This window comes from Protopterus annectens, chromosome 7.part1 (assembly GCF_019279795.1).
Source record: "Protopterus annectens isolate FY-2018-M chromosome 7.part1, PAN1.0, whole genome shotgun sequence".
NCBI classification, from domain to species: Eukaryota; Metazoa; Chordata; order Ceratodontiformes; family Protopteridae; genus Protopterus; species Protopterus annectens.
Window position 1 is genome coordinate 36,995,943 of NC_056740.1, and position 16,523 is coordinate 37,012,465.

Genomic DNA, 16,523 nt, shown 5'->3' on the forward strand with positions numbered 1-16,523 from the left:
TTTTGGCCCATATTACTCTCAGACGACAAGATAAAATCTATAGTGGGTAATAAACCTAGTTTTTTTTTTTTAAGAACAATTTGTCTCTGAAGAGACAATTGTGCTCTAGATCTACGGTTAGACCAGTTTTTTCTTCTGAGTGGAAGGACACCTATCCTTGTAGGGGCTGCAAAGCCTGCTGTCACATTTCTATTGGGTAGTTCTTCAGCATCCAGTATATGATATTATATGTAAACCTGACTTTTATGCTGATTGTAAGTCCCATGGACTTGTATACTTGACCAGATGTAAATGTTGCCCTTCATTTTACGTGGGGAAAACGGTTAGGTTGCTTAAAGAGTGCAATTTTCAACATATGGGTGACATTAGACGTAAAAACATACTCAATGCCCTAGCCAAACATGTTTCTATTTTTACTGATCATTGTTTTGATTTTATAGTGTTGCTGTTGTTATATTTTAACAAAAGGCATGGTGATTTTAATAACAGACTTGAAACTGTAGAAACAAAGTGGATTGTAAAGTTGCAGGCAGATAAACTGGGTCTATATTATAACATCGAAGTCTTAAAACTTTGAATGTTATAATATTGAACCATTTCAATTGAAAGACCCTAACATTGAACACTCAGAATAGCGAATTTTTTCCCAGGGAAAAAAATTTGCTGTTCCGACAAACATACACACAATACAAGCACATCAAAATAAATAATCCACACACATACACTTCGCAAAACCCTACACCAAACCATACATACACTACTAGCTATCCACTTACTTTAATCCAACCCTAACCCTAAGATCCGTAACTACCGCACACTCACCTTACCCACTCCCTAACTCTAAGGTCCCTAACTATCGCACACTCACCTTACCCGCTCCCTAACCCTAAAGTCCCTATTGCACACTCACATTACGCACTCCCTAACCCTAAGGTCCCTATTGCACACTCACCTTCGTTCGCACACTTACCTTAACCCGGTCCATAACCTTTGCTCCACAGTCGAGGAAATAGCGAAGCTGCAGACAAGGCCCACTGAATACTTTCCCTAGGAAAGTATTCGATATTCTGCAGCTTCACTATTTTCAGCATTTGGTGCATAGGGTTTGATATTATAGCATTCAAAGTTTTAAGACTTCGATGTTATAATATAGACCCAATAAACTGCCTGGCCTTAATGTCTCTGTTCCTTTTAAACCAATTCTTAAGAAAAGAAGTATACATCAATAACTGATTGCTGTATTTTATTGGTTAATTGAAGCACATGTTTTAGTATTTAATGGGTTCTATTGTTTTATTCTGTGGATGTGATGAAACACAACTCATGTGAAAGCACTTATCCTGTGTAGTCTGTGTATTAAAAATGTATACTTTACAGGCTTGGTGGATGCCTGGTTTGTTTGCAGCATTTATCATATTTACTTCCTACTGGGTAACCTTTGGCTTCCTTGGACACATTTTCTTCTTTTTGATATTGGTAGTTTGTGTGTCTGAGCAGCACATGACCGAACAAGCTGATATTGAATTGGGCTATCGGTCCAACTTGTATGTGAGTAACCAGCAGCGTTTTAAACAATCATTGAATTTTGACAATAATCCACTTTTGGGCTGTTCCTTACAGATGGAATTGCACTAAATGAGCCTACTGATTGGGTTGCCTTTAAACAAGTACTGAGAGACTGTGAGAATGACCTATATAAGCTAAAGAGAATGCAGTGGCAAAGACTACATATGGAAGCCTGCATTTACAGTAAAGTGGTTCCTAGGGGCCTGCGGGTTCTCCACATGCCCACATATGGTAATGCTTTTCCAGAACTATTAAAACACTGGCAGATACTTAATATAGAATTAAGTATCAATTACATGCATCTTCTTAATGATTTTTTAACTCCACATGAGAAAGAATTATGTAATAAACTTTAAAAGGCATAAGCAGATTTGTATTGTGGGTTCTCTGGATCTACTTACTCGGCATAGACTGACAATGTCCTTTTAAAAGTTCTAGCCTATGATAAGCAGCAAATTGTTAAGAAATGGAAGTTGGCCAGGGGTATGGTTGATTTTCAACAAGGCCATATCATTGTCTGGCCACGAGGGTCCGTACGGACAAATGACACTATAAGAGATACTCCTCAACAAGCTGCTACTGAACAGTTACAGCATAATTTGACATTGCCATCATCTGATGTAAATTCTAACACCTCTGGTGCTATGAATGTTGCTGCTAGATGTGAGATCAATCAAACTGGTTTATTATCTAATTCACTGTCAGCAAATACAAATAATGCCACTAATTTTGTTACTCCTGCATCTGGTGCTCGCCCTAAAGATACCAGCAGCCCTCTAGAAACTGATGTTGTCTTTTCAAATTTTCCTGCCCCTTTCAGGCTTCCAACAACATTGGGCAGGGGGCGGAACCTCAGCTACATGCGCAAGAAAAAGAAGTCCTCAGTGGAGCTTGACCATGCTATGGAGGAGAGTGTATGGAAGATAAATTTTCATTGATTTACAATCTTTCTTCACATACGCTCACAGACTCACAAGTAAGTTTACTTAATAGAGGTCTGAGCTTTGTGCCATCATGCTCAGTACCCTATTAAGATATTATCTTGGATGTTAAATTGTTTCTTCATAATGTACCATTAAAGTTGGCATTTGGTGGAGAATGCACAGCGCCTGCTCCTCTGAAGCATTCTAACTTGTTTATGCCACAAATACCTCCAGTGCTTGAAACTTTTATTAAGACAGTCAAAAGTGAATTGTTTAAAATGGCCTTTTCAAGGATAACTTTTATAATTTATCTTATAATGAATGTATGGCTCTAAATGAACTTAAAAATAGTAAAGTGCTAACATTTCATTCCGCTGATAAAAGGGGATCTATTGTAATCCTTGACACAGCACAATATAATACAGCCATGATTTGTATACTCAATGATGTTGATACCTATGAACATGTGACTAATAATTATTTAAACAGGATTATAAGCCATATCCATGAGCACCTTTATGTCTTATTAATGGAACGTGTTATAGAAAAAAACATGTATGATTTTATGCTGGTTGCTGATCCGTTTATACCAACTATTCATGGCTTACCTAAGGTCCATAAGTCTTTACATAACCCACCTCTTCACCCCATTGTTTCAGGCAGGGGTTGGGCCACAGAATTTATTTCCATTTTTATTGAGCATCACATAAAAAAAACCTTTGGAAAAAGCTAGTGCGGTCCTTAGGGATACGGAGCACTTTTTGGGTATGTTGGGTGATTATTCTAGAGAACATGGTATTTACTCTGAATATACTTTGTTTGTTACCATGGATATACAGACTTTATTTACTATCATACCCCATGAAATGGGTATTACCTATTTGAAGTGTTTTCTAACTGTAAATACTGACCATTCACCTGAATTGATTGGATGTATAGGTGTCCTAATGGACATGATTCTGCAAAATAATGTGTTTTTGTTTAATGACATTCTTTATAGACAAAAGATAGGGGTTGCAATGGGGACTCCTTGTACTAACAGTTACACCAACCTGGTGTTGGCGGAATGAGAGTGTGAGGTAGTCCTCAGTGGGCACCCCTTTTCTACACAGTTGCTGTATTAAAAGCACTTTGTGGATGACATGTTTGTTTTGTGGGAAGGTTCAGAGGCTGATTTACTTGAATTTGTCCATTATTCAGAAACATCAAGTAATTGTTTTAAATTTGCTGTGAATTATTCAGCCATTACTATAGACTTTTTAGATGTGAAAATTGACCTTTTTGATGGTGCTATTAAAACCTCCCTATATAGGAAACCATGTAGGAAGAATACTTTTTTACATCATAATAGCATGCATCCCAGACATGTTTTTAACAATATCACCAAAAGTCAGTACCTTAGCATTTCTCACTTACACACTGAGGATATAGAATGTTCTGAAGCTATGGATCTATTAAGTAATGACTTTTTGGCTAGGGGCTATAAGCAGCAGGATTTTAATGCCACATATGTTGAGGTTGCTTCCTTGAGATCAAGCAATGGCAAACCTTTCTTTAAATGCTCATATAAGTCCAAGTTACCACATGATAATTCAACTGGCCATAAAGTTAGACTTTCATTGACTTATGGCAATAATGTGCAGAGGGTCTGCAGCACAGTTACATTTTGGCCCATATTACTCTCAGACGACAAGATAAAATCTATAGTGGGTGATAAACCTAGTTATGTTTTTAAGAACAATCTGACTCTGAAGAGACAATTGTGCTATAGATCTACGGTTAGACCAGTTTTTTCTTCTGAGCGAAAGGGCACCTATCCTTGTAGGGGCTGCAACGTCTGCTGTCACATTTCTACTAGGGTAGATTTTCAGCATCCAGTATATGATGCTATATTTAAACCTGACTTTTATGCTGATTGTAAGTTCCATGGACTTGTATACTTGGCCATATGTAAATGTTGCCCTTCATTTTACTTGGGGAAAACTGTCAGGATGCTTAAAGAGTGCATTTCTCAGCATATGGGTAACATTAGACGTAAAAACATACTTAATGCCCTAGCCAAACATGTTTCTATTTTTACTGATCATAGTTTTGATTTTATAGTTTTGCAATTGTTATATTTTAACAAAAGGCATTGTGATTTTAATAACAGACTTGAAACTGCAGAGACAAAGTGGATTGTAAGGTTGCAGGCAGATACACTGCCTGGCCTTAATGCATATGTTCTTTTTAAACCAATTCTTAAGAAAAGATGTATACATCAATAATTGATTGCTGTATTTTATTTGTTAATTGAAGCACATGAGTTAGTATTTAATGGGTTGCATGTTTTATTCTGTGGATCTGATGAAACACAACTCTTATGAAAGTGCTTATCATGTGTAGTCTGTGTATTAAAGTTTTATACTTTACAGGCTTGGTAGATGCCTGGTTTGTTTGCATCATTTATCATATTTGCTTCCTACTGTGTAACCCTTGGCTTCCTTGGACACATTTCTTCTTTTTGATATACACAATACTGTTAGCTAATCATCATTATAGCAAGTTACTTTCAGACCTTAATACCGCTAGCTTGAGTGGCCTGCTGTAATTGGTTCATAGGTTCATAGGTGTATACTAGGCTAATGGCCCCGGAGGCTTTACAAGCCTAGCCCATAGGATTACCCTGGCATCATGCCACCTGACCTTAATTCCCAGTGCCTCTGTCGAGTAGAGCCACTGGAGTGATCCTCAGGGAGAATTTTCTATTTCCCATCCATTCATCAAGATTTCTCTTGAAGAGGGCCTATTCCATAGCATTAGTAGACTCTGGCTTATGAATCTGTCCCTCCAGCATGTTCTGTTGATTTTGGTAATGAGGTTGAGGTCTCTGGAGCATATGGTGCTCAGGGATTTGGATTTCTTTAGATGTAGAATTTCTAACAGAGCTGGGTCAGACATGGCTTTGTAAGTCAAGCAGAGATTGCCTCTAAGTAGGTGATAAGAGACAGAGAATAGTTGGACCTCTTTGAGTCTGTCCATACAGGACAAGTGTTTAAGGCCTAGGATCCTCTTTGTGAGGTACTTGTGTGGCCTCTCCAGTTGTTGCAGGTGTGTAATGAGGTACATGCCAAATGGGGCATTGTACTCGATGATTTTCCTAATCAGGGAAGAGGGAGACAATGACTTCTTTCTTCCTGGATGCAAAACCCTTGTTAATGAGATGTGCCACATAGAAGGACTTTCTGACCACAGTGGCAATGTGGTGGTCAAAAGACAGGTTGCTGCCAACCTGTGATCCCAGATCTCTTATAATGCCTTCTGTATTCAGTGGACTACCATCAATGTGGTAATTCATGGGAACCAGGTGTTTCCAAAAGGGGATGATGAAATATTTTTTGGCATTGAGTTTAAGCCCATGGTTCTGACACCAGTCATTGGTCTCAGTGAGGCCTTTCTGTAGGATATCAACATCACTTGGAGAGTTAATAGCTCCCAACTTACAATCTTCTGTAAACTTTGTCAGCCACAGTCCTTTCATGTTGGCCTGGACTTCAGAAAAGTAGATACCAAACAGCAGAGGACACAGGACTGAACCCTGTGGGACTCCATTCGTGACATGACTGGTTGGCAGTCTGATCTGGAGTCAGTTACTTTCACACTGTGGGTTCTATCTGTGAGTCAGTTTCCAACCAACCTAGTGATATAGGGGTTGATGCCTAGCTTAGTGAGTTTTTCTATGATTCCTGAGTGGGGAATGATATCAAAGGCCTTGGCCAGATCAAGGTAGGCTGTATGAACCACACACATGAATGAATGCTGGCTGTAATATGATCAGTATTATAGTGTTCATCTGTTTGTAACTGGGTAATTTGCAAAGTAATAAAGACATTTCTTAGGACATGGCAGTGTTAAATGTAAACTGTAATAGAATAGAAACCAATAATTGCAGAAAGCTTTTGTATATTAACTATGAAGTTAGTAATGTTTTCCTCTTTTTTTTTCTATCACCCCACCCCTTTCCTTCTTTTTTATTGTTTAATTTGTTTTTCATTTTGTTATTATTATGTATAATTTTGTATTTCTTTGTTTTAATTTATTATTTCTAATTCTGTTTGTATTTTTTCTTATATAAATTTGTTTTTGATATTATTGTTATTGTTATGCTTATTTTATTTCTTGGTTCAGCTATTTATTTTTTATGTGTCTAATTTTTTTTCTTCATTTTTTTAAATTTTATAATTGTATTTTAATGTTTTTTTTTTGTTACTAGAGCACAGCAACGTAGGCAGGTCCTACATGATCCTCAAACTCTCACTCCACCGACTACAGCATTAAGGCTGACCACATCTGGATTGCAGCCTGGCAGCACCCACTGTGTTCCCCCTGCACTTCCTGGGCCCTCAGGTAGTTCTGTCCCAGAGGAAAGGCCTGCAGTCACCTCTGGGAGCAGTGGTGGATGGGGTGCATTTATCAGTTGGAATTATTTGCCAGGTATGGTGTGTAGGATTGTGGACCACACAGTGGATACATGCCTACACAGGATGGAGGTCCTGCTCTCCATCCTGGTACAGAGTACTTGTCAAAGATGCACACATCGAGCACTGCAGCTGCCTTCCCAGTGAAGGTCAGTATTGACAGTCCAGTGGATGAGGACTCCATTTTCACTGTCACCCATCCTGACATCCATGAGACCTCAATGTTCACACCCTTACTCCAACCATGGTGTTCACCCTCTCTTGTGTCCTTCACCATCTCTGTATCTTGTCTTGTATGTCCTCTTTGGCAGCAATTGCCTACTCACTTTGCCAACTTGCCTAAATAATAAAAAAAAGGCCCCATACATAACTCTCCATTTCACAGATGTATCTACTTGACAGACTTGATTCGGTCCATTTGGGTATACAGTACAATTATGTTCTTGTCACCTAAGTCTCTGGAGGTGACATTCCAAATTCAGCTAATATTGTATACATTTGATCAGATTTTACTGTTGAAGAAATTGATAACTCTGGTTCTTTCCTACACCCTTCCTGCACATTCCTGCCCTACTTTCACTTTGTTTTTCCCCTTGCTTGCTTCCCATTTCACCACTTTCCTATCTTCCCTATATCTTTTCTTTAAAGAGTCAGTGTATGATGGTGTGTGATGTGCAGTGTTGTTAAGCAACAGTAAAAGGCAGTAGTATCAGTGAATGCATGTAAAATTATCCTACACACTTGTAAAATTCATGCTTACACCCCATTTTGAACCTAGTATTATCTGCCTCCAACAACGCATTAACCCATCCAGACACAGTCAGTTCATTAGCAGGTGTATTTTATACAATCAATATTAACTGTCACATTTTATCTTTATATTTTCCCGTTGTACTTCCCTGTGCTTGCTCCTTATATCACTAATGTAATTTTTAACATTAGTGCATGAGGCATCATTGCGTGATGGACATTAATGTTCTATAAAGCCTTAGTGCATAGTCTCCATTTATTTTTATAAAGCATGTTTGCACAAAGAAAAATAGATTATTGCGGTAAACCAAGTCAGAGATAAAACAATGGCTATCAAACAAAACAAAAAAAACTACAACTGAAGATATGATAGGCTATTTATTAAAAGAAAACATATAACACATGCAAAACCCTTTCTTCAGAACTAATGAACCTCAAAAAATCTAGCACAATTTATATTGCAATTACAAACAAGTATATGACACAGCCAACCAGTAAAATGTCAATAACAGTTAAAAACAATTATACAAATATTACATTATGAAAGTATTCCATCATTAAAAAACATCAATGAATGGATGTTAATAAAAATGTTAATAAAAATCAATGATATTGCATCCGTTTCTAATATTGGAGGGGTGATATTAATAATATCTTAGAAACCAGTGAGTATAACTGGAGTTTAAGATTAGAGACTGACTTAAAACCTGACGTAAATAGTGCAGTCAGTATGACATCTATCATAGTTTCTAATTGCACTATAAATTGTGTTAGATGTATTGATGTTCATTAGCACTGAAGAATGGTCTTACCCAAAAGCTTTGCATTTGTTATCCATTTTTTTAATAAATACCCTGGCATATCTGCAGTCAGAGGTTTTTTTTGTTTGTTTTGTATTATAAAGCATGTGTGTGCCATGCTGTGCATCGCCCACCCTCGCTAAGCAAGGCAAATAAAAATGTTATTACATAACAGAAATGAGAATAGTAGTGAATAGTATTACCTACAGCCTTATTTGGAACCAGTTCTATATGGCCAAGAAAAGGAACTTATCAATGCCTGAAATCAATTACACCTGTAGCCAAAGATTCAGTTAAGTAGCAGGTGTATGCAACAGCAGTGAAGTCTGCAATTTTCTATTAATTTTGTGTAGAATACATCTGTTACTCAAGTGACTCTGTAGCACCATCTCTTACTACATTGCTCCAACCTTGTTTTGTTTCATATGGTACTGGGTTCAAATACAGGTGTATATAACAGTTTCATATACTTTTAAGAGTAAATAAAATCATAAATTGAGATAATTATGAATCTGTGTCATCATTTTTGTGGAACATGGTAGTGGTTTCAAATGCAGATTTATATAATAGCTCCAATTGCTTTTGCCATAGCTGCTCGTTGCTGCATGATGTGCACCATCGCTCATCAACCTGCACATATTCTATAAAGAAAAGAAATGGGGAAGACAAAAAATTGGTGAAATGGGGAGCAAGCAGGACGAAAAACAAAGTGAAAGGAGGGCAGGAAAGTACAGGAAGGGTGTAGGAAAGAACCATAGCTATCCATTTCTTCAACAGCAAAACATGATAATACATGAAGAATATTAGCTGAATTTGGACTGCCAGTACTGCAGTGGTGGTGCTGCGGTAGTGTTGTCACCTCACAGTAAGACGTTGTCTTGTTCGATTCTCAGGTAGAGCGTCTTCTGTGTGGAGACATGCGTGAATGGCCGTACCTTCGTTGAAGGTTGTGTGTCTGGGCTGGCAACTTGGCATGTAAAAATCTACTGCCAATCATTAGTGGACCGGAGTTCCGCTGTGGTGACCCCTAACAGGGAAAAGCTGAAAGACACAACAACAACAACAACCTCCAGAGACAGAGATGACTAGAACATAATCATGTTGTATAGCCAATTGGACAAAATCAAGGGTGTCATGAAGACATGTGTGAAATGAAGAGCTATGTATGGGATAATATTTTTTTTGAAGATGTGCCCTTATTTTTTTTTTTGGCAGAGGGAGAGAGGAATGTTGGGGTAGGGACCTAGGCATGTGAGGATAAAGCAAGTTGAGTAGGTGAGAAAGCAATGGCAGTCAGACAGGACATACAAGACAAGACACAAGAATGGTGAAGTACATGAGGGCGGATGAACAACATGGCTGGGGGGGGGACATCAAGAGCCCATGGATGTCAAGTTTGGAGACAGTGAGAATTGAGTCATCACACAGTGGACTGTCTTCACAGTCACCTCATTGCACCAATGGCTGCAGTGTTTGATGTCTGTGTCTCCTCAACAATGGAGAGCAGCATCTCCACCTGGCATAGGCATGCACTAATTGTGTGGCACACAGTCCTACACACCAATCCTGGAAGTTCATTGCTGATGATAAAATCACTATCTCTGCTACTGCTCATGGAGGGATCCACTGGTCTATTATGCGGGGGAGAAATACCTGAAGGCCCAGGGAGTGCAGGTGCAGCAGAAGGGGTGCTACCAGGTTGTGTTCCTGATGTGCTGGGACTCTGAGCCATAGATGGTGGAGTGGAGGCAGACGGTTCCCATGGGACAGGCCTGTACTATGGAAAAAAAGGAAAAAATAAAGAACATAAGGGGTGGGAAGAGAGAATAAAGGAAGAACATTAGCAATATCATAAGTAACATACAAAGTAGTGATACAATTTTTTTCACTGTATTATGCTACCTTTACTTTAAACAGTACAATCTGCAAACAAACTTTTTTATAACGTTTCTGAATACCCAATTAATAACAGATGCACACTATAGTACAATTTTCTGCCAGCAGTCCTTGATGTGAACATATATTATCCATATGCAGGCTCCAATTCTATTAATTACATTTTCTAGCAGGTCATTTGTGCCACTGCTAGAGAGGTCTGTAGTTACAGTGCAATAATGATGAAAACATAACAGTACTTGTTCATTTGGTAATTGCGGTGTTTGTACCCACAACTGCTGACTACTCTCTACTACCATAGTGTTCTGTATTCCCACACAGTGTTGCATGCATACTTTCCTTTTCCAGTTGCAAGATGTATGCTCTATTTTATAGTACTGCATTCATAGGCCTCAAACTCTTATAGCAATAAATGTGGACAAAGTCATATGTAATAGGGGGCCAAAGTCAAAAAAATAGGGAAGGATCTTACATACTTGTTCTTACAAACTTATTTAAGTGATACAGTAACAGGTTTTGCACTTGAATGTCTTTTCTAAAGGGTCTGAAGTCTGAATCTCACGTCTGACATTATTTAGTGACATCAGTTCTCAACCCTTTTGCAGTTATTTGACTGAAAACCACAATTATATCTGTAACTATACAAAGACTGGACAATCTGAGAAAATCTGTGCAATTGACAGGTATTACTGCATTACACACCAACTAAGCCCATACCTCACAACCACTTACAGCCACAAATGTGGACCAAGCAATAACTACTGGGGGCTACAAGGGCATACCAATAGCAACACATTTTACATGTTCTACAGACCTAGAAATTTGATTCGATAACAAGCTTTGCATTAGCATAGATGTTCTGAAAGGTATGAAGTATGAGACACAAATGTCATTTTCTGACGGCAGTCCTCAATGCTTTGGCTAAGATTTGCCAGACAAAACACGATTTATGGGAAACAAAACAAAATTATGAGGCAACAGCCTAAACATTCTGCAAAAAACATATAGTTGAGAAGTATTACAAAGCAGTCTTTAACTTTTAAAGCTACAATAACAGTACTGTTGTGATACATACATTCCACATGCTGCTTGCATCCATGCCATCTACTTACATGGACTCTCACATTAAGATTATGATCTGTCTCAGCTGTGGCATAAACAGAACAGAATACCATTATGAATACCAAGCCTGACTAAATGCATCTTTAAACTATTACAAGTAATGTCTGAAAGTCATACATCTGTGGGGTGCCACTAGTCTGACATTCCTTGAGCCAATGGTCCAGGGTATCCTTCCTCCTCATCCTGAGGTCTCGGTAGTGGTTCCTACACTGTTCACCAGTGTGGGGGATACCAGTAGCACTGATCAGAAACTGGCTTAGACTATTCCATGAATCTTTCTTTGATTGTGAGCTATGATAGTCCCTCTGTAGGAATCAGGGCCCATATTTATTCACTAGGAGTCTAACAAACACTTTGGACTCCTGGACCTTTGATCCCTAAATCTCAAAACCTCTCCAGAAACACCTTCCATGTCTTTCACAGAGCAAGACTAATGCAGACTGATATTTTCCTGTCAATTGAACTTATCATATTTACTCAGAGGGCACACTTTTTGATTTGACAACATTTGAAAAAGCTGCAAAGTTGCTTATTATTGTGATACAGGGTGCAAGAGTGCAATGTGTTTGCGTGATGGTAAGCAATGCAGAAGTTTGGTTATCTAATGCAATTTCTATGTTATCTGTGATACATGGAATTCTGTAACTCTGTCGGTCCAAAGGGAAGTGCATGCCAAGCCACATAGCAGGAATATACTTGCCTGAACATAGTACACATTATACCCACAGTCATACTTTTGCTATTAACTAGACAATACATAGATTAATAAATAATTACATAACTGACACAATATTACTGTGTCAGTCCTAAGTCATATAAATATTATATAAGCTACAATAGGTAAATTGCTATAAGTGAGAGTGGCTATAATGTGAAGTGGAACATTAAAATTGGATGGAATACACTGCATTTCAACCCTGGACCACATAGATGTTAGTCCTGCACTGACAGCCACAGAAAAGTTGGAACTCCTTTCTCTATGTGTTAATTCATTGCTAAATACTGCAATGTCACAACAGTAAAACAAAGACTGTATACCTTGTATCTGAATCCAAGGCCATCTAGACTTCAGCCCTAGACTTAACACCTGCTGCCAAAGAATACGTTGTATAGCATCCCCTAAGTTAGTATTCATTGTTAAGTTTTCACTGTTAACCTCAGCACAATGACACTTAATGGGTTTGTGTGATGCGCAATTACATTAATAGAAAGCATCCAGTTTCTGTTTTTGGCTCTCTGGGTCCTGTCTGCTACCTGGGTGGTCCAGTTGTCCAGTTTGTGCAATGACACTACACATGCAAAACTGACTAGCATAGCTAAACCTGTTTGTGCAAAGTGGTGCATCATACAAACAATGCCCCCCATCACCCAAAAAAGTAAGACAGAAGGAGGAAAAAAGGAGGAAATACAGTTTGTTACTACACAGGAAGTATGTCTGCAAAGGTCTGTATTTAAAACCTCACTCCAATACACCTCCAGAAAACAGGATGGATACCACATCCCCGTTTGCTAAACAAACTGATTGACAGCAAACAACTTTAAGTTATCTATCACACGACAATCTTCCACAATGTATTTTAACTGATATCAAGCCATCAGCTGTTATTTATACATGTATTATATGAAACAGATTTTAATGTACTACACTTAGTGATCACACAACTGTTAGGACTACTGCTTGAAATTATACCAATCTGTGTTGCTTGGCCATTCAGCAGTTATCTGACCAGTATTTGGAGCTATGCAGTGTGAAAGCCAGTCTACCTCATTTACCTTACATTGTGTGTGTATATTTACTGGGAATTGTATGGCATGCATTTGTCAGCAAATGAAGGCCAAGTTGGATGGCACAAAAAAAGCATACACTGCTCTTTTGTTGGAAGGAGCAAAGGTGAATTCTGGTTATGGCACATGCAAGGGTACGCTGTTCTTTGGAGTGGGTTAGCTAAGCTGAGGTCACATTATGGCACAACTTATCTATGTAAAGATATTCCATTACAGACATATGATGCTAAACCGAGGCCATACATTGATCACCAGTACTTTGGAGAGTTATGAATGTGTGAGCCTTGCATAGCTGAAGACTATTACTTTCTAATGGACACATACAAGTGAAATAACTCTGCTGTCACATGTTACTTGACTTTCTGTACACATCTCCCACCTTTTACCTGCTTACTGTACCACTTGATGAAATACTAGTACATGCCATAATAGTATTACACAGTACAGCACATGTTTAGGATTTACCTTGTAAATGCTGTGTCTGTACTCCACACTTTGCGACATCCTAGGAAAAAACCAGCATGGAGTCTGCATGGCTGATTTATATCTTGTTGAATAGCTTCACACAATTGGTTGATTAGCATACAATTCACAAGCTTATGCAGTAATTAGCATCTCTGGAGTACAGACTAAGACAAACCCCATTCCCATCCATTAATAAGGTACTCCATTATAAAAAGGCAATTGTGTAGCTAGCCAAACTGATATTGAGAGAGTTAGTACATTGTTGAACTCATTAAGACAACCATTTTTTTCACAGTATATTTCTACAGAGGAGTATTGCACTGAAGCAGGTATGTTCCCATTTTGTTACCTACATAATGCATATGTTGGAATGTAGTTAACAAGAAATGTCAAGTAATAGCTTCACACTTTAATCTGTATGCATTACCTAGAAGTGTAATGATGGAATGGCTTTGATTGTCAAGATATTTCAGAGGTACACAGCATTGATAATACCCGAAAAGGGAATTATGTGTTATAAATATGTACATGTGTTACACGGACAAGTGCTTCAATAGCACTTTTACCATTTTAAAGATGGTTTGTTTGCATAATGGGTCCTTACCCTCTCATTTTGTTTGTGTGGCACTTACTAGACTGGACTGTTATTTTGGGTGGGAGAGCATATTTTTCTTATTCTTATGGCACAAACAAGGATATGCTTCTCTTGTTACTCTCCTTGTTTTGTATCCACCCTCTTACTATTTTTTGAAATATGTAGACAGACTCATTGATGTTTATCTGGGGGGAATACTGATAGCCTTCCTTTACTGGTTTATTTGTAAACAGTTAATTTGTAGTTATGCAATCCTCATATGTATTATCATTCTTTTGTCTTGTAGGACACAATATGTCTGCTCATCATAGGCTCCCATTTACAGATACAGAGAATAATCTGATAATTGATGCCTTAAGGCAACATGCTGCTGTGCTGCTGTCCAGGGGATAGCCCAATATAGATGAGCATACAACCCTCTGAGATGAATTAGTGGCCAACATTAGCACCATTGGGAAACACAGTTGCACATATGAGCAGCTGCATCACAGATCCACAGACATGGTAACTACTGTACATAGGTGTGCAGCTGCAGTGGCATGCAATCATCAAGTCACAGGTGGAGGCCCTGCTGGATAACCCTCTCACACTGCCACTGAGGAATTCCTTGTGAACATTGCCACCCAGGATGGCTCCCAGCAATCTGTAGCACAGTATTTTCTGGATGTGGGCACAACTCCTGCATCCCAAGAGGACCTTCCATGTATGTTTTGTTAGATGATAATTAGAATACTGTGGCAAATACCAATAATGTCAATAATTTGTATGTCTGTGTCAGTTTGTTGGATGGGTGGATTTAGGATTGCTACAGTTATAAGATGAATTTGAAGTTGTCAGTGATGTTCTTGTTGACATTTGAGGTACTACAGATACAGAGGTGTAAATCTATTACCCACTGTTTTACCATTAAATGTGACAATGTTGCCATTACCTCTTGCTTTATTTATTTCAGGACCATCAGGAATACAGATCCTGCAGTTGGTAAACCTTATACATTTATGTCAGTACTGCAGATAAATTTCAAGATATCTCATAATGTGTCTTCTCAGGCCTGTTGTATGTACTGTACTGTCTGTGATAGTGACAGCAGTGTACTTTTGTAGCATATATTGCAACATAGTAGTGCAGATATTAATGTACTCCTGTGTTTCCTCCATTTTTTTTCACAGGTGAGATGACATTGTAAGTGTGAGCACATTGACACCTGATGTTAGTGTCCCAACAGGCACAGACAATGATAATGCCAAACTGAAGCACAGTTGTGGGGTGAATTTGGCACAGAGGTTGACATCCAGTAAGCCCTTCCATTTTTCCTAGACACAGCCAGTAGGCCTATGCCTACCCTGTCCATTGAGGGCAACAATATTGGACAGGTTAAGGATGAGGACATTGATCAGGGGGAGTGCGGCTACTGTGGCTTCAGTGCCTGTTGAATCTGTCCATGGCCAAAGTGTTGGCACAGTGTCATGCAGGAGGATTGATAGGGGTGTTCAGCAGAAGCCTGCTGCCCCTTCTCCCCCTACTGCAGGTGTTTCTTCCCATGTCACTCAATGGATTATTTGGGCTGTCATGACAAAACAGGCATGTTCTGAAAGGAACTCCAGAAAAATGCTCAGGGTTCTAGATGTGGCACAGTCTGACATCCATGACTGTCTCCACTGTGTAGCCATTTCAATGTATCAGTTGAATGACACGTTAGGACACAGAGTGTCTGTGATGGAAGGAATGGTTTATATCATGGACCATGCAGTGTCTGTGATGGTATGCCTACTGGGAGGAGGATGATGTCTACATGAGAGTATTTCAGCCACACCATCTACTTCTTTCCAATGTAGTCATGTGCAATCCATACTCCCATAGTGGTAGTACTTTCCCTGCTCTATAAGGGAGCGTGCTGTCCACACCCAAACATGACAGGCCATGGGACCCTGGTCCTGGGCATTCCCATGAAGAAAGTATGTCCAGCAGACAGTCACATTAAGGCAGTAACACTGCAACTGACCTTGGCTGTGGACGTCCCAGTTCATCTCCTGGCAGAGCCAAGTCTCGTGGTCGGGGGTGACAATGATGAACTGACAACTCTACCATGCACAGCTCACACTTGTCCAGCATACCAAAATGTAAAGCTTGTGCTGAGCTTAGCTGTATTCATGCACACTGTCAC